This window comes from Pleurodeles waltl, chromosome 1_2 (assembly GCF_031143425.1).
Source record: "Pleurodeles waltl isolate 20211129_DDA chromosome 1_2, aPleWal1.hap1.20221129, whole genome shotgun sequence".
In the NCBI taxonomy this organism is placed as follows: domain Eukaryota; kingdom Metazoa; phylum Chordata; class Amphibia; order Caudata; family Salamandridae; genus Pleurodeles; species Pleurodeles waltl.
In genome coordinates, this window is record NC_090437.1 from 795,742,608 (window position 1) to 795,762,307 (window position 19,700).

The 19,700-nt window shown below is 46.3% G+C and overlaps 1 protein-coding gene across 3 annotated transcripts in view; it reads left to right on the plus strand.

Moving 5' to 3' along the window:
• Window positions 1-17,564: 17,564 nt before the first annotated feature.
• PALLD (palladin, cytoskeletal associated protein) overlaps window positions 17,565-19,700 on the plus strand; it is an 847,172-nt gene continuing 845,036 nt past the window's right edge. Inside the window, exon 1 of one of the 3 annotated variants that reach the window (XM_069244048.1) lies at window positions 17,565-17,743. The gene's annotated coding sequence lies outside the window, so the exon portion shown is untranslated. The remainder of the gene's footprint in view (window positions 17,744-19,700) is intronic. The other 2 variants (XM_069244031.1, XM_069244040.1) reach the window with 2 other exon arrangements.

Sequence of the window (19,700 nt, forward strand, 5' to 3'; positions counted from 1 at the left end):
AGATTTTCAAAAAGATAAACCAAAGATGACCTAAATAGGAAATAGGGTTGTCCATTAATTATCATTTTTCACATAAAACGTAAATGGTTTAATGAATAGGAGAAAACGTTTAGTAATGCAGTATCTTAAGACCAGAATTCTTCCATAATGTTCCTTGAGGAAACACATCTGCTGAAATCAGAATGTGAGTCCGTTTTTAGTAATTAGAACAGGATCTTGCAGATAATTTTTACATCTCAAATATTTCGTACAAAAGGGTTGGCTATATCGGTAAGGCAAAAGACGGGGTTAGAAGTTTTGTAATCCAGGATAGACGAAAGGTATTGGTGGGTGAAAGCAAAGATTCAAGTACAACAGAAGAAGTTTTTATGTGTCCGATACTGTGGCCCTAATATTAATGGGCCAGACCCTCTAAAGGAGGTTGTCATTAATTGTTTGGAGTATAACTGCTGATCATTACATGGGGGGATTTTACTTTCTTAATGGGCTGCACATTTGACTGATCAACTAAACGTGTATGCAGTTAAAAATCGCTTTTTTTATCGGTCATTATTGAAGGAGTTTGCGATCTGCCTCATTAGAAATCCTAGAGCAGGGGACATGAGAGGGTATAGTCATCAGTGCAAGATATGGGCACTGGGCAAGAAAATTGGATTGTTTTGTAATAGATAGGAAAGAAACAGATTTGGCTAGATGTATAGAACACTAACCCATAACATACATATTGGCCCTCATTCTGACCTTGGCGGTCGGCGGAGAGGCGGCGGTCGGACCGCGAACAGACCGGCGGTCAGAAAAATGGCATTCTGACCGCGGCGGTCACCGCCGCGATCGACCACCACTTCCCCACTCCGACCGCCACGGCGGTCATGACCGCCGGGCTGGAGTTTGCGCACTCCGGCCCGGCGGTCGTCCCAAGACCGCCAACGGTATCATGACCCTGCCTACCGCCGCGGTTTCTGGCGGTCGGGAACCGCCATGCGAACCATGGCGGTAAGCACTATCGGGGCCAGGGAATTCCTTCCCTGGCACTGATAGGGGTCTCCCCCACCCCCCACTACCCACCCGAGTCCTCCCCCCACACCCTCCACCCCCCTGCCACCCCCCAGAGGTGGTACGAACCCCCTCCCCACCCCCACCCCGACATGCACATACATGCACCCCGACATGCACACACCCCCAACATGCACATATACACACCCCCTACACACACATACACAACGGGGACACATACCCACACACATACATGCAGACATGCGCACCTGCCGAACAGCACACATTACCCATAGACACAGCAGCACCCCCCGCCCGCATACACGCACTCACACACCCCCTCTACACACTCACACGCACACCCCCATGCACGCCCTCATCACACAACACCCCCCCGCCCCCTCCCCTCACGGACAGTCAACTTACCTTGTGCGTTGGTCCTCCGGGAGGCGACGGGAGCCATGGGGAGGTGACCGCCAACAGAACACCGCCAACAGAAGACCGCCACACAGATATGTGGGTCGTAATTCTGTGGGCGGTGTTCTGCTGGCGTGGCGGTGGAGGTTGACCAGTCTCCACTTTTCCGCCGACCGCCAGTGTGGCTGCTGGCGGTTTCCCGGCGGAACGCTCCCAGCGGTCGGAATGCGCACAGCGGCATACCGCCGCGGTCGGCGGTCTTCACCGCGGCGGTAACTCGGCGGTCTCGCGAAAAGACCGCCAAGGTCAGAATGAGGGCCATTGTGTTGAGGGTCCAAATTTTCCTTAAACATTTTTCCAGAAAAACTTTTTTTTAAATCAACCCTCCGCTTTGTCATATATTCAAAACAATCTATTTGATCAGTTTAAATTTCTTTATTTTTCATGATTCACCATTATAAGATACAACCGTTCGCCGCCCTCTCCATTGGGCGCTTACTGGTATACTGTAGCCAACACGTTTCACCCTTTTAGATGCTGCAAGGCAAGGGCTTCCTCAAGGCTCATTACTCCTTGGTAGCTCCTATTCCAAGTTCTTATTCTTTATTAAAAATCTGTATATGTTTGAGAATCTAACAACCTTAAGGGCATGCCGCAAATGCCACTATTGAAACACCTGCATGTTGCTTTCCACTTTCTGAGTGAATGGCCAGAAGGAGGTAGATCCTTGCATGCATTCTGCGCTTTGACCACTTTCCATATTAAGGGGCAATCACCTTTTCATTAACACAATAAATGACTAACACATATTTAGACTTTGTATTTACATGCAGACAGCACTGTCAGTTTTCCTTCGGGCACTATTGATGGGGTTTTATTTACAGTTTCACATTTAGTAGAAATGCGAGAAACGGCTAATACTAGTCTGTTTTATACAGTACTGTTTTGATTTTAGAGTAATTTGTCACCTGTCAATTGCCGGTCCTGATGAGGCCTGTAATCCTATTAAGGTACCAACTATTCTTTGGAGGAGCTGACAAAGGGTGAATTTTGATAATTTTCCACAGAGGGAAAGTGCATATGTTGGCACAAAAAAGAAGCTATTTGTTGTTTTCCCAGGCTACCTCTGGGTGAATTATAGACCATTTGAAGAATAATTATATTCAACAATTACTTTTTTCAAAAAAGTGTGGTCGTCATTGGTAATTAAAGATGACTGATGTGTTCATGTTCTTTGTAATTAGATGTAATATATGTCTGTACATATTTGCCATGTTTGTTTTGTAATGTAGATATCTTTATCATTTTTTTACTACTGACATACCCTCAAATGCATGTTAAAGAAAAATAAATTGCTCCAAAGGTTGAACACAAAGATATATAGTTCTAACGAATCATTGCAACTTAATTTGCCACAATTTATTATTGTGCTGCACAAACAATTTTGTTGTTTGGCATATTTACTTATGGTAGATTCTTTTGTTCCTGCGCTCACCATTGTCTATTGCCATTAGGTTTCTAGCGTGGTCAGTGGGGCTAGGAGTAGGTTGAAATTCTGAGGGCCACTGGGGTTCATCCCATGGGAAACGTTTGTTTCCAAAAATCAGTACCTCAGTCTTGTCTGTGTTGAGCTTCAGGCAGTGGTCCTTCATCCATTTGGTGATCTCTGTCATGCAGTTGTAGTGGTTGGTCTTGATGTTGGTGGTGTCCCTAGTGAGGGAGTGGATGAGTTGTGTGTCAGTGGCATTGGATATGAAGTTGAGTCTGTGGGTTTTGGCGATTCTGGCTGTGGGACCTACCAGCTCTTGGTGTTGTTTCCCTGTACTTTTTTGCTTCTGACCTCCTGTTTTTGGATCCTGTGCTGTAATTTGTTTTTGCTGGTTTTGATACTCTGGGCACTTTAACACTGCTAACCAGTGCTAAAGTGCAAGTGCTCGCTATCTAAATGATATTGGTAATTGGTTTTCCATGATTGGCACATTTGATTTACTGATAAGTCCCCATTATAGTGCACGACTTGTGCCCAGGGCCTGTAAATTAAATGTTAATAGTGGGCCTGCAACACTGATTGTGCCACTCACATGAGTAGCCCTGTAAACATGTCTCAGACCTGCCATTGCAGTGTCTGTGTGTGCAGTTTTGTACTGCCAGTTTGACCTGGAAAGTACCCACTTGCCAGGACTAAACCTTCCCCTTTACTATAAGCAAGTCACCCCTAGGGGCAGGGTACAGTGCATTTAAAGGGTAGGACATGTACTGGTGTGCTTTAAATGTCCTGATAGTGAAAAACTGCCAAAATCTGTTTTCACTATTGCAAGGTCTATCCCTCCGATAGGTTAACATGGGGATTGCCTTTAAATCTCTTAAGTGAAATTTCCCATTGGGAGCAGATATGCCTGGAGCTTGGGGTCTCTGAACTCACAATTTAAAAATGTCTTTTAGTGTAGTAGGTTTTTAGATTGTAAGTTTGCAAATGCCACTTTTAGAAAGTGTGGATTTTCTTGTTTAACCATTCTGTGCTTCTACCTGGCTACTTAATGCACGTCTGGGTCAGACTGACAGTTGGGCTGGTTGTGACTTCCCTCTAGACAATGACACAAAGGGAGCTGAGGTGTGTTGTGCATTTCCTGATGAGTCTTCCTGTGCTAGAGTGGGGGGAGAGAGGGGAGCGGACCCCTGCATTTGAAAGAGCTGTGCCTGTCCTCTCACAATACAGTCTCCAACCCCCTGGTGTGTATCTGCGGCAGGGCAAGGAAGAGGTAGGGTCTTGCGCACTACATAGACTTCCCTTTGAACTTTGCCTACTTTAAAGTCAGAAAGGAGTATAAGTATTGTACTGGTGACCTCACAATTCAAGATTACTTCTGGATCAAAAGGAACCTCTGCCAAGGAGAAGAGCTTGATGCTTGTGGAGAACCTGCCACTCTGCCTCTTGCTTTGCTGTGCTGGCCTGCTGCTGTTCCTTCTGCCTTAAGAGGGAAAGGATTGGAATTCAGAAATCCTACTTGTGAAGTTACTCCAAGGGCTTGGACTGAGCTTGCCCCCTGTTCTGCAGTCTGAAGGCCATCAAAAACATCATCTGCCAGCACCTGGGTTCCCTTTCTGAAACCCCTACCCTGCCACGTGCTGCCACATCCAGTCCCTGGGCCCTTAAAAGGAGAATCTGGTGAACCAAAGGTGAAAATCCATGCACTGGAGCCAAGCGGCAGAAAAATCGACACCGCACCTGCACCGTGGCTGAAAAATCGACACAGCTCTGGTGAAATTGAGGCATTGCCACTTCAGTGTGGATTCATCGCTGCCATGCGTCTGGATTTTCCACGCATCCGTAGGCGTCAAAATCTTTAACATCACCGCACATACCGAGGCTGCTTGTCCTGAAACCGAAGCATCCCTTCCCTGCGAGGAAAGAATCGACTCATTGCTTACTCAGCGGAGAAAGAATTGACGCATGGCCTCACTTGTGAGTAAGGAATCTACGCATCGCTTGCTTTTTTGATGCATGCCAGTTACTTAGTGCTAAAACAACATATACCTTGATTTCTCTGGATTAAGACTCCTTTTACTCTAAATATGTATGTATCTTTTTTTGTGTAGTTTTGTGCAGCGCAGAAAGCACGCTCCACCCTTGAGGGCCTTCGGAAACAAGCCGAGGCCCAGGCAGCTGATGACACCTCTGGATCTCACCTGATTGACCGGGAGAATGATCTGTGTAATGAGCCTGAGATTGCTGAGCCTGGGGCAGCCCGTGTGCTGGTGGTACCCAAGTGTTTAAAAGCCTTCCTACTGGTTCTGGCTCATAATGTGCCACTGGGAGGTCATTTGGGGCAGGGCAAGACCTTTGACAGGCTTCTTACCCTCTTTTATTTGCCCCAAATGAAGACGAACTCTGATGCATTCTGCAGGACTTCTCAGACCTGACAGGTGAGTGGCAAATCTGGGAAGAGGCTTCTACTATATGGTCTCAAGAAATGCACCTTTAGGATGATTTGGTGCTTATGAATTGCGTCATCGAAACATTTGTTACTTGAAAATGTACTTTCCTTTTGCCTTGAGGAAGTCATGTTGACGAAACATGTGTTGGCTGTTGTTTCTCTGGATGTATGATGGATATCATTATATGTAACAATTGGAGGAATAAAAACGCTAATACACATAAATTTTGATTTGGAATCTTTACTGATACAACAACAAGAATTGGACGTAAATGGTGTTCCTTGGTTTATACATATGAATCCCTGTGTCACTCGTGGGGCCTCCAACTTCTGCTGGCCTTCCTGCATGGTGAGGGCCAGCCCTGACTCCCTCTCCGGGGTAGAGTCTCCTAGACCTTGCTGCTCCCCAAAACTCTGCAAATATATTGTCAGCTTCTGCTTGCATTTGCCAGTGTTTGTTGGTGACCCTGCTGGTCTCTGGCACTCCTGCAATCCGGTGACCATCGAGGGACAGCTCATAGGTGACTCCTAGGATCTTCTGCAGCTCATCGACCCCTCAGTTGGACTTCTTCCTCCACTAACTTGTAGGAACTTCATCTCTAGGAGGGTGGGCATTGCCACCTGCACCACCTGGGCACCTCCAAGGGTGCTGGACTCTGTCCATTTCCCTGACAGTTCATCCACATCTGGAATCAGTCCTTGCGTTCCACCGGCCTGGTCCACGGGTCACGACATCAGCTGGACAATCCAAGGCTTCCACTGACTTCAGGGAGAATCCCTTCTCCCCTCTGCATCCGGTCCCCTGGTGTAGGTACTCCTGTACACCGGGTATCCTCGAGTGGAGGCACTCTCCAACCTTCCTCTTGTCTGTTGGTTTCCTCTGGCATCACATGGAAAGGTACTGAAACACACAAACTCATACCACTACTTCCCTGTGTTAGCCTATGGGACGACTGGGTAGGTAATCACTCAGCACCTGATCGCTGGGGACACTTACCGTACTTACCGCTGGTGTTTTCATCTACCACCGGCCCCTAGCTAACTACCACTCACCTTGGTTGGGTTCACTATTTCGCATTACACTAACTTAGTATATGATTCCCCCCCCCCCCATAGGGCCCTGTATATTTTATGCTATTTCTGCATGTTATTCTGTGTATATAGTGTGTGTAGATATCTCCAAAGGGTGATATACCAATGGTAGTCTAGTAGTCAGTGCTGTAATAAAGAACCCTTTATTTTTGCAACACTTGTGTGGTTCTTTCTTGAGAGTGAGTTACTGATTACTGTGGAATGTATTGCAAGTGCTTTACATTCCTCCTTGACAAGCTCCAGCTGTTCGTCTCAGCTACCTCTAGAGAGCTTTTGCTATGTGGACACCTATTCACTATCACTAAGGGTTGCCTAGACTCAGTATAGGGTGCCACATCATAGGTGTACACCATAAACTGAGCCACCCTCCTACAATGACCATCTTGGAATGATTTAAAAAGCTATTTTCAAAGGTAGTGGCCAGTAACCATGTGCGCATGAGATACAGTGCACTCCAAATTGAAACGTTTTTCCAGCAGTAGTGTCTAGTTAGTGACCAGACTCTCGTACAAAGTATTCCAAAACTAGTTGAAAAAACAGGAAAAATTTAAATGGGCAGGTACTCCCTGACAGTGAAGGGGGCTACTTTGTCTGCAGATGTTGTGCACAAGCACAATGCTATCACTTAAGTAAGCTCAGAAACTAGATGATGTGGGCTGACCTTGTGCCCCATGCTTTATACTGTAGTGTGCCAAAGCAAAATGTAAATGACACTCCCACAGACAAGTGGATGAAGAGACCTGACTGAAAGACCCTGTACGTAAGAGGGTGTGTATAGATATATATAGATACCCAGTCCCCACAGCGTAGTTATAGTTAAGACCATGTTTCCACAGGAAAAGCATTTTTTAGTTTGCTGATAACTTTGCCACCATGTGATGAATCTTCATAAAACTTTCCAAAAAATCATCCACCTCATGTACTTCCTGAAACATTTCAGGGTGGTCTGTCAAGCAGGGCCAAGAAAAAGTGGGGAGGCCAAATGTGTTTTTCTTATGCAATTTTCCATAGGAAAATTAGACACAGCTAAAGCTAAAATGGCTGAACGGAATTGCACCAGATTTGACAGAAAGCTAGATCTTGGTTCAGAGAGTGTTCTTTTTTTGATTTAGTGTAAATTTGTTCAGTAGTTTTTGAGAAATTAAGGTTGGAAATGTATGTATATATATCACACTGCAAAGGATTTGCAGAGCTGACAGATCTAGAGATAAGATCTGATTGGCTGGTGCACATCAATAAAAATGCAATGGTAGCCAGATTTGGACTAGGGGGGTTCAGTCCCTCCTCCTAAAAATAAGTAATTAAAAAAACATATAGGGCCAGGGTAGGCCTGGTTGGGGGGCAGGGGCCTGAGGGACTCCCATGGGGCCATTTTTTTTTTTTTTTAATGAGAGCTCAGATCCACAGCCCCATCCAGGGCGGGGTCCCACTCTTTAAGGCAACATTACCCCCTGGGTAGTGCAGGGCCTGGGGGTTGCTTAAATATTTAGGTGTGCCCCCCCCCCCGAGCCTTGGTAAAGCCCCAGTGAACCCACCCCCAGAGCCAGACAGGAGCAACTTTGGTTTTCTTCCCTGACCTTGTTCAAATGTTAGCTCCCACTGTGGTAGCAGAGTAAAAACCTGCTTCAGCCAGTACCACAATGGGTGCTTGCTGGGGAGCCATCAGGGGCTGCAGAGGCTCCCAACATATTTCATAGATACACGTGCCCAGGGTGGGCACCTGGGCACCCATCAAAAAACATAGAGAAGTTGGCCCCTGCCAGGGGAGCTGGCAGGGTCTGCAGGGCTCTTGATTCTCCCCCACATCACGCAACACATTTGGTCAATTTCGGTGCTCCGGGTTGGTACCAGGGCTACCACCAAAAACAAAAAGTGGCTGACTCCCACCAGGTGAGCCTACAGGGACCACCAGGTGAGCCTACAGGGACCGCAAGGGCCCTGTGGCTCCCCCAGTATGCCCCAACGGATTTAGTAGATGGGCCCCAGGACACCCACCAAAAAATAAAGTGTCTGCCTCCAACCAGCAGCCACAATGGATGCTGGCTGGGGAGCTGTCATCAGATGTTGGTTTCCCTTACAGCCCCCAATAAAAAAACTAAACAAACTGATTTTAAAGATGTGGTTATCCCAGGTGGGACTGAGCCACCCTTAAAAATAATTAAAAAAAATGTATAATAGAGGACATAGAATAATGAATGCGTATTCGGAGCCTGTCATTTTTTATTCACTGCTCCACAAATGAGCACCTCATAATGCCCTTCATGGGTTAATTTAGATATATTTTCATGCATGGTAGTGCCCTAATCTGGGCAGGAGCACCACCAACATATGTTATAGGTGTTATGGGGGCTGCAGAGAGTACAGCAGCCCCCCAGAAATTCTTTTAAAAAATAACCCAGTCTTTCCTGGGGTGTATAGAGCATGACCCCTAGAAAAAACGGTCCTTTTTTAAGCGGTCCCTATCTAGAGTTTTTGCTCTTAAGCTTGGGAATACAGGGACCCCTTGTGGTTGGCCTTATGGTTGCGTTATGTGTCTTGAAGAGTGTAAAAGAAAGAGTCTCACTTTTTTTTTTTAAATATTTTTTATTAATTTTTATAAAGCAGATGTACAATACATGCAGTAGTCAGAAATACTTACAGGATCACTTTTATCTGGTTAACTTTACATTTAAACCACTCAACCCCCCCGTTAACACACTTAACTAGCCATTTATTACATACAGTGTTAATTTTCTGCTGCTTAGTTCGTGATGTTGCGCTGATGCTGGATATCAGAGAGGCTCTCTTTGTGGTTATGGTGTGGCACTTGCTATTTGTGTCCGCGCCCCCCTGGAAGCCATAGGTGCACTTCATAGCCTTAAGTGAAGGTAGGTAGTGGGAATGCCTAATTTCCTCGGCATCCTCTCTTATATTCCTTTAAAAATGTGTTCTTACCGAATGGCTCCTCCTGGATGGGTGAGAGAGTGTGCGCCCCTACAGCCGTTTTCTTGTCTTGGTCGTGATCTATGTTGTTGTGTCTGGGTATGTTTCTGTTAGGTGCAATTTAAGTGTTATCTAATCCCCTTCATGGAGGTTTATCGTCATTTTTTGCTTCGAGTTTGGATACCATTGTTTCCCAGGTGTTGCATCCCGTGTGTGTCTGACCTTCTCATGTCATTTTTATAAGCTCCTGGTGTTCTGTGCGGGCCCACCGTAATGTGAGGGTATGCCAAGATTTCTGGTCCGGAACATTGGGGGCTTTCCAGTGCATTGCTATCAACCTTTTGTACATCGCAAAGGATAGATCTACAAATTTATGTAAATGTCTGTGCTTTTTTGTTCTTGTCCTCACACCCAATAGGCAAGATCTAGGGTCCGCTTCCAATTCTAGTCCCATCCAGTCTGATAGCTCCTTCACCACCCTGTTCCATTCTGTTTGCGCCCGGGGGCACTCCCAAACCATATGGTAAAAATGGGCAGCTGGTTCCATGCATCTAGGACACGTCGGCGCCGTTTCAGGAAACATACGTTTCAGCCTGGCCGGGGACAGATACGTCTGATGTAAAAAGTTAAACTGGGTGTAGCGGAATCTGGGGTTCCTTGATACCCCCCGGACGTGTGACAATTCTTTCACCCAGTCGTCCTGTAGGATCGGGGTGGGGAGGACAGTGTTCCACCTTTCCCTAGCTCTTTCTAAGTGGGGTTCTGAAGGCTTGCTAAGTATTTTGTATAGGTTAGAGATTGCTTTAGTTTGGGCGCCGTCCTGTAGTATGTGATGTGTTGTGGGGGAAGTCTCTGGCTCTAGAGTACCCATTCCCCATGTTTTCTTTATTGCGTGGCATATCGTATAATACGATAAGAATTGATCAGGGTTCACATCTGTGAGAGCCTGGATAGCCTCAAATGACATTAGTTTACCGTCTTCAAAACAGTCACCCACCAGTCGTATACCCGCCTCCGACCACACTAAAGACATGTGCGGCGCGATCCTCTGCTGCTCCAGAAGACACTCCAACGGGGTGTATGGGACTGTTCCTTGTCCCTTCTGGATATACCTCCCCCAGCAAGCGTGTGCCACAGCCAGTAGTGCATTAATAGGTTCGTTTTTAGGGTGCTTGTGTGATAGCCATGTTAACAGGCGGTCTCCTTTTAACTTGGTCTGCATCCATATAGCTTCAGCTGACAGCGGCCTGTGGAGCCAATGCTGGAGCCATTGAAGTTGTGCCGCTGCATAATAAAGCTCGAAGTTGGGAGCCCCAGTCCACCCAAATCCACTGGTCGCTGCAGTGTGGATAGCGCCACCCGCGCTCTCCCTCCCCCCCATATGAGCTGTATCAGCATTGTGTTCAGGTTGCTGAAAAAGCTTTGTGGGAGAACAATTAGCAGAGCCGTGAAGTAATACAGTAGTCTGGGCAAGACCAACATGTTTGCGATCGCTACCCTGCCCGGTGGAGAGAGCGGAAGTTTATTCCAAAAGCGTAAAGAGCCCTTCATGGAGGTTAGGGCTCTCCCCAAATTACCATCTCTGAGATCTTCTGTGCTGTGGTAAATATGGACCCCTAAGTATTTAAATGTTTCATAGCACCATTTCAGGCGCCTGCGTAGTACCCCTTCCTGTCGTTCTGGTGGCCATCTAGTCAGTGGGAACACACACGATTTGTCCCAGTTTACTGCTAGCCCAGAGATCCTACCGAACTCCGCTAGGAGTGTCATTATGGAGGGTATCGACTCCACACCTTTCCGAGTGTATATAAGAGCATCGTCTGCATATAGCGAGATTGCGTGATGTGTTTCATTCCTAATTAATCCCCATTCGTCTGCCATGGAGCGCACTTTAGTTGCTAGTGGCTCCATTGCAATTGCAAACAATAGTGGAGAGAGGGGACAGCCCTGTCTCGTACCTCTTGTTATAGGGAAACTTTCAGAAATCGCTGTGCCTGTCTTCACTCTAGCTTGTGGTTTTGAGTATAGTGTGCGGACCCATCTTACATAGTTGGGACCTATTCCCATCTGTCTCATTGTTGTCCAGAGGAAATCCCATTCCAGGGTATCGAACGCCTTTTCAATGTCTAGTGACAGCACCATTTCATCATATGCATCTGAGGGGGTGTCTCCCATTTCACTCAGGAGTCTGCGGAAATTTAATACTCTATTGGGAGGCCATCTATTCCCGGCGATTTGTTTCTGGGCATCTGTATTAAGACTAAGTCTATTTCACCTGTTGTTAGAGGTGCTTCTAGTGTGTCCCCGTCTGCTTGAGATAATTGCGGCAAGAGGGAGCCCCCCAGGAATGACTCAAATTGTGTAACAGTCCACGAGGTGCGCTTAGTGTATAAATTCTTGTAGTAATCTCTGAACTTTTCATTTATCTCTGCCTGTGTGGTAACCGTGGTGTGAGCATCGACCCGGATGGCGCCTATGGGAGAATGTTGTTTGTCTTCTCGCAATAACCAGGCCAGCATTTTACCCGACCTGTCGCCCTCTGTTTGCAAGCGCATTAAGTGGTAGTTATAATCATGGTAACGGAGTCTGTTGTCTGCTTCATTATACTTTCTGCGGGCTTCTTGTAATGTCGTGTAGGGGGAATCCCCCTGTGCGATTGCTATTTCAGCTGATCTTAGATCCTTTTCCAATTTAACAATTTTGGTGTGTAGTGTGCGCCTTACTCCCCAGCTTGTAGTAATGCACTGCCCTCTGACCACTGCCTTGTGGGCGTCCCATTCCACTGCACGTGTGTTTGCCGTTAGTTCATTTATTTCCCAGAACTCTCGTATTGTGGTATTTAACGTGTCCACAAGTGCCTGGTCTTGGAGCGCGTCTACTTGTAAACACCAAGTTGGGATCACCTGCCGGCTCCTACCCCAGTTAAGTGACACTCTCAACGGCAAGTGGTCCGAGAGTGTCCTCGCTAGATATTCCGTTCCAACTACCAGCGCGGCTATATCCAGGGTGCCCCAGATGGTGTCTATTCTAGTGTGTGTTCTGTGTGGAGCTGAGTAAAATGAGTATTCCTTCTGAAGGGGGTGTTTTGTACGCCATATATCATAAAGCCTCAAGTCGCCCGCCCAATGTTGCAGAGGGGTTAAGATATTCTTCCTCGCTTCTGCGCTCGATGGGGCGCCGGTTCTATCCAATATGGGGTCTGGTATACTGTTGAAATCCCCTGCCCAAACAGCCGGGGCTGATGGGTTTGCTAGCAATGCCGGAGTGAGGGTACCCAAGAATCCCGCTGTGCCCCCATTTGGGGCATATATACCGACTATAGAAAGTTGTCTGCCATCTAGTTGGCCTTCCGTCACCACAAATCTACCCCCTGGGTCTATTCTGTGTGCTGTTTGGTGATATGGGACTCCTCTTGCGATCCATATCAGTATCACTGTGCAAACACAGAGTATGTTGTGCCTATCATTTGTCCGCCCCACTTCGCGCGTATTTCCTGCAAATCTGGTTCCAATAAGTGTGTCTCTTGAGGATAGCTATATGTATTCCCAGTCGCTTGAGGCGTGCGTGAATACGAGATCTCTTATTTAATGTACCCATCCCCCTCACATTCCATGTCATTATGTCGAATTGATTGCTGTTGCGTTTAGTTTGTGTTGCCATAGCAAAGTGTGGGGTGCGTCTGTGCGTTTTCCGCAATCTCGATCATTAGACTTCTGATTTGCTGCCTCTCTGAGAAAGCTGTTAAATATATTTGTTTGTACCAGCAGTGATTGCATGTTTGTAATGGATCTGTGTTGTGTGTTTTTATTAATTTGCAACTACCCTCCCCCCAACTATTCCCCACTCACTCTTATCTATTGATATAAAACTACTTAACTTGTTTATATATAAAAAAATCCTGTATCCTTGTGGATATCCGTGGTGGTGACATCATAACTGCCTAATGTGGCTCACTTGTGGGGCTCACATCAGACCACAGACTACGTCCGCTGTTGTCAGCGGTCGCCCCCGCGGCGTGTACACCCCCCCGCATAAGAACAAAAATAGAAAATAAAGGGAAAAGGAATACTTGAGATACACATTTTTGAAGGATACTCGTGCTCCAGGTTACCCCGAAGCTTCAGGGGGACTCCGGGATGTCCAGCCAGCTCTCCCCCCAGCAGCAGAACATGAGCAGTGTTCTTGGTCGTGTTCAGAGGTCATCTGCCGCTCTAGGGGTGATCCTTGGACCTTTTGCATCATTCGTTATAGTGGAGACAGAGCTGAACGTGTCCGAGTTAAACTCCGGTAGCTCCCGAATTATTTTGAATGTGTTTTGTGTTAGCAGAGGGGTTTCTTTCAGAACTTTTGCTCTCTCCTCTGCTACCTGTTGGGCGGACGGTTAGGCCCTAGTCCGTTTTTTTTTAGCGTTTCCTTGATGTCGAGATCGACCACTCTTCTCTATCAGCTTCATCTGCCATGCTCGCAAGGCCTTTGGCGTGAAGCCATGTCCAGACGTCTTCCGGAGAGTTAAATATGTGGTTACGATCATCTGACGTCACTCTCAGCTTGGCGGGGAAAAGTAATGCGTATTTAATGTTGAGTTTGCGCAGGTGTTGCTTAACCCTAACATATGAGTTGCGTTTTCTTTGCACCTCTTGTGTGAAGTCTGGATATGCGTTAATGGGGGATTCCTCAAAGTTAAATGGGCCTTTGTTGCAGAACTGTTGTAGGATTGCATCTCTGTCCCGGAAATTTAGGAATCTGGCGATCACTGGTCTGGGTGGTTGTCCGGGGAGTGGGGGCCTACTCGGAATTCTGTATGCCCGTTCCACTGTAAATAGCTTGGATGGGGCCCCGCCTAGCACCTCTTTGATTAGCCATTGTTCTAGCATTATTTCCGTGCTTTGGTGTTGCGTGCTTTCGGGAAACCCCAGGAAACGGATATTATTCCGGCGCGATCTGCTCTCGGCCTCTTCCGCCCGCCTCCATAGTGCCATCAATTCCGCATCCATGCGTTGAATCTGTTTTTGGTTGTCCTGAACCGTGGGAGATACCTCTGTCACCCCCTCCTCCACCACCTTAACTCTTTCCGCTAGCTTGCGGTGGTCCACACGGGGTAAATTCAAGTCTTGCGATACTGCGTCGATTCTGTTCTCCAGGGAAGTTTTAGTGTCCATTATCGCTTGAAGTACCCTCTCTAGTTGCGTGGATTGTGATGCAAGTGTACTCCAGGGTCGGGTTTGCTGGTTGGTCGGTGGAAGCTGAACCTTGCGTGGTTCTGTCCTGATTTTTGGCTGATTTCAGCCTGCCCGCCATTGTGTTCGTTCCGTGGAGTGTCTCAGTATGATGACCGGTACCCCCTCTTTTCTTCCTTCCCTTTACCACCACTTTATCTGCTCCTCAGTCCCTCTCCGCCGAATCAGGTTGTAATCCCCTTCCGTTCGGTCACGTGTCAGGGGGGCAGGTTTTAGTAGGGCCTGATGTGCAGGCCTAGCATCTTTGGTTATGTCCCTATTTGCTTGCAGGGTGTTGAGGGGGCAGCGGTATCCAACGTTCACTGATATTTGTCTGTACCAGGTTGGTTGGGGAGCATCTGTGCCGGTCTTTATTCCTCCCGTCTCTAGATCCGTTCCCCTGGACCCACCGCACAAGCCCCTGCTCCTGTTGTAGCCTGTTCCAGGGGGGTGCACACCTCTGAGCAAGCGCCAAATCGGGGGAAAAAAGGGGGGGGGGAGATGGGAAACGCAGGAGCGCCCTCGTCGCCCCCGCCGTAGACAATAGTCCACAGCTGCTATTCCTCTGCTCTTTGTCACGCGTTTCGCTCTGGCGGCGTGTAGGGAGGCGAGATCCTGTGCCGTTACCCCCGTTCAAACCAAACTGAGCTGCTCGTTCCGGAGCAGCGTCTCTCCTTTATTTTGGGGGCCAAGAGGTGACTCACTTCTATTTAGCCTTGGCGCGCCCGGGTCTCCCAAGCCCCAGCGCTGGTCGTGCTCCCTCCGGCAGATTCACCCAAGGGGGCCTAGCTGCAAGATCCAATTGTGGAATGTTATACGGGCTTAAGGAGCCCTGCGGTATCTCTCGGCTTACAGACCTGCTCCGCGCGCCCCATACCTTCAGGTGCCGCCCGTAGCCATCTTGTTCCAGTCAGGTGGGTGCTCCGCGCTCGCGCCCGCTGTCCGTGAGGTGGGCTCAGGATGGCAGCGCCCACCCCAGCGAGTGCATCTGGCCTGGAGTACTTCCCAGCCTCGTCCCATCGCGCCGTCCAGTTCTTAACAATCTCCGGAGGTCCCGCTGCGGCCCCCGTGCTCACAGTACTACCTCGCAGCTTCGGCGCTCAGGAGCCTCGGACCGCGCCTCCAGCGTTGTCGGGCTCAAGATGGCGGGCGCTCAGTCCCCCGATCCTCCGTCCGGGGGAAAGTCACTGAACAGGGGCCCCCATCTCGGCAATGCCAGGCTCTCCTCTTTCTAGGCGATCCATCTGAGGACGCTTCCTCGTCCCCTGCGCGATCTATTCCTCGTCCCCCGCGCCCCAGGGGCTTCCTGCAGGATATTTGTGGTGGGTCCGGGATGGAGCGCTCGCTCTAGCCGTCCATCCCGGCCGCCATCTTGGCTCCTCCCCCAAGAAAGAGTCTCACTTCTTTAATATTGTTTTGATTGCAGGTGCTTTATTTAAATGTTCATTGACAGATGTTGCAGTGACTTCTAGACTAAACCAATGGGTCTGCCTTTTATAAAATTGCATTAACTTATACTATTAAAAAACCTTAGAAATTCACTAAAAAAAGTTAAATTGACAGGTATAGTTAGGTATTCAATAAAGCTTTGGAAATTCACTGCAAAAGCAAAGGTTAAAGTGATTTTACAGTTATGTGACAATGCCATTTGAAACATTACATTATAAACTAAACAAACTCTGAAATTCACTAGTTATAATTAACTGAAGTAACTTAAACTCTAGTCCTGAAGTAACTATAGCTCACACCCTTGCCATGCACTGCTTATATCCTCACATAATACATCACTCGTGGCATTTTCTATTACATAATCGGTAACATCACTGCTCACATCTGAAATTACATCATTGATTACAACACTGTGAATGGCAGGGGCATGAGTTATAGTTACTTCAGGGCTCAAATTATTGTTCCTCCAATTAACTGTAACTTGAGTTACATATTTTTATATATTGATATACGTTAGTAAAATCACAAGGTCTTGACTAATGCCAGACCTAAAAAGCAGACCAAAGAAACTGGTTGCTGTAGGCATTCCAAATTTGGTATCATTCAATCCAGGGCTATTATCTATGGATGACCACAAAACTATCTAAAGGAGTTACCTTGGAAAAATCATAATTCTCCTAATTGCACCTAACTATCACTTTGCTTTCCCCTCATCCCTATTTTTTATTTACAAAATGTTCAAGGATTGAACAAAGGTACAATTTGTATTAAAATAATAAAATGTGCTTTTCCTGGGGATTAACACATCTATTTGTAATTTCAGAAGCACAGTTGCTGCCTCTATAACACATTAACTGCTGGGGGGGGGGGGGGGAAGTGAGGGGGGAATGGGGCAATTTGATTTGCATTTTGCAAGACCTAACTGTGCATTGGCACGGTTACACCTGCCATTTTGCCAATTCTGTATATGACACTACCTGACCCTTCTCTCAGAGAAATGTAGTTGATAACTAAGTCAAGGAAACATCAAATGAAATAAACTGGAATTAAAGAAATAATCCCCAACAGCTGAAATTTACCTTCACTTATTGTTACATGATTACACAGGGAACCACCACGTGTCAGTCCTGCCTCTAATTATGCTAAAGCATATGCTGCACTCTTTGCTTTTTCTCTGCGTTTTACTTTAAAAAAGCAATGTAGTATAATACTTCTAAATAAATGGTTGAATTGGCGTGAACCCGGACAACTGCTCCCAGAATGTGTTAAGTTGGCACGTGGAAGTTGAGATCTGCAACCACTGCACCATGAGCAAACGAGCAGTTCTTATTTGTCTTCCCAGAGATTTCATCAATACCTGGTCAGCTCTTGTTTTCGAAGGGCTTGAATGTCTAAGTCCCGAGTGTGACAAAGATTGTTGTCCCTCCGCCCCCCAGGACTGACAGCTCCCCTGTTGGAATGTCAGATAGCGCTCCTCCTGCGGCCAGCTGAAACATGAGTTCAGTTACCAAATATAGACGGCAGCACCGAGGACTGCAGAGGCCTGTGGGAACAGATGGGAGCAGCAGGCCTCGGTCGCCACTGGAGCTGGTTGGACCAACCAGCCTTTAATGAGTAGCCAAGTTTGTAGTTTTGTGGGAAAGCGAGCAAAAGCCTGTCACACTTTGCCTGGAAACGCGTCAGCTGCTCTGAGGTCTACGCATTGGACGGCACGTAAAGGTCTGTCAGTGTTGAGTTTTATTCCGGTATTATATGGCTAACACCGAACTATTTCTTAAAACAGTGTCACTGCATTCGCTGTAAGTTTAGCGGGGGGTTGTCCGTAAAAGAACGCTGCGCTTCCAAAACGTGTGTGGCTGTGTTGTCTCAAAAACAAATTCGTTTTAAAAGAAAAGCAGACAGTGTTACGCTGATCATTCGTTTCAGAAACGCGTTTGACATGACATTAATAATTGTGAATCCTTTCCAGGTAGAAGTTTTGATTTATTATATAGCCTGTGAACTGAAGTTAATACTGAAACACTTATTAGTGTTTCTATCCTCTTTCTGTTTTGCTTGATATGCTTGTAGCACACCCCAAACCTTATGGTACTGTGCGTAATTCGTGCACACGAATGTCAGAAATGTCCATATATTTTGAAAATATACCTGCGGTAAGTATATTTGTTATGGTTGCCAAACAACTTTTAAGTGTTTATCTCTCTTTAATGTGCCTAAATCATTCTCAATATGTGTGCCATTTGTGTATACATAATAGTTGTATTCTGTCACTCCAGCATTTGTTCACCAGTTCCCTCGCTGGTTACTTGCATACAGTGTGAAAAAGCCATACTAACATGGCGTTGTTCAAACGATGCACGCTAAAAATAGCCTTTTCATAATTTGCATCGCACATTCACTCATGTCCCACACTCTGTGTGTGTTGGGGCCGGGGGCGGTAATTTCAGTTTTACACTTACTTAAGGATAGAAAGATGCTTTTGAAAATGTTATTTTGAAAGCCAGAACAAAAGTCTCTCAATTTGTGTAGTTCAGAAATTACAAGATTGTATGAAAATATGAAAAGTGCAATTACACTAAGCAATTCATTCATGCTTGGGGACACATAAAAATAAAAGATAAAGTAAAATATCCACCTCTACTGTCCTCGAAGACAGTGACATCGCAAATGATAGCAATTTGTGTGATTGTTGTACTGCGGATTTTTGGCACTCATTGGTGACCAATTTAATTTCATGTAAGTCAAAAAAATCAGTCCACGTTTTTGTCTGTATTGTACACATGGACGTCAATTCACCAAAACGCCAGGGGTAGCGAAAGGTGACATCGCATGCTGTTTGACCTTCCCTTTCAGTCACGCACACACATGCTTACACATAGACACACATTCACACAATGTCTCTCATATAAACACACTCTCACCGGCATGCACCCACATAACATGCATCTAGAAGCAATTTTTAGTTACCTCAGCTACTAGGGAATGGTATATTCCAGCTAAGTGTACTTCATTTTTTTGTTACACTAATAGTGAATAAAGTAATATTGTTCACTATTAGTATTATAAACTAAATTTCCGGAAAAGGGGAGTAGAGCAGCAGTCAGCTGCCCCTGTGTTCTTGGCACTGAGTTTGCGACCTCGGACGCCAAGAGTCGCAGCTGCGACCACTGGCTACCCCTGTATGACGTCCATGATTGTACAGGGCTATGTGCGCTTAGCTGTTCATCCGGCTCAATAATCAAATTTGTATTTATGTTTAGGAACTCACAACGAGGTCCACATAAAAACGGAAAGATAAAATAGGTACATAGATAGTCAATTACTTTACCCATCCACCCATAAAAAGATGCATAAAAAAGGTACTTACAGCCTGTACCTGTGTACTCATAGAGTGCATTATAGTCAAATGCCTTTAAACAAGAACCGTATATAAAAGACAAAAAAGCTTAAATATGTGCAAAAACCTTCAAATACCTTGCTCATCCGCTCATAAAAAAACACAGTTATATATATAGAAAAGCACACAAATACATTGCCTTTCTACCTGTGAGGTGTAGTTATAATAAAAATGCATCATAGTAAGAGAGCCATCTAATTATATTATTTCATACAGCACCTCCTACCCAGTTACCATAGAAGCCAAGGCACCAACTTTACTATGAATATACTTAGAATA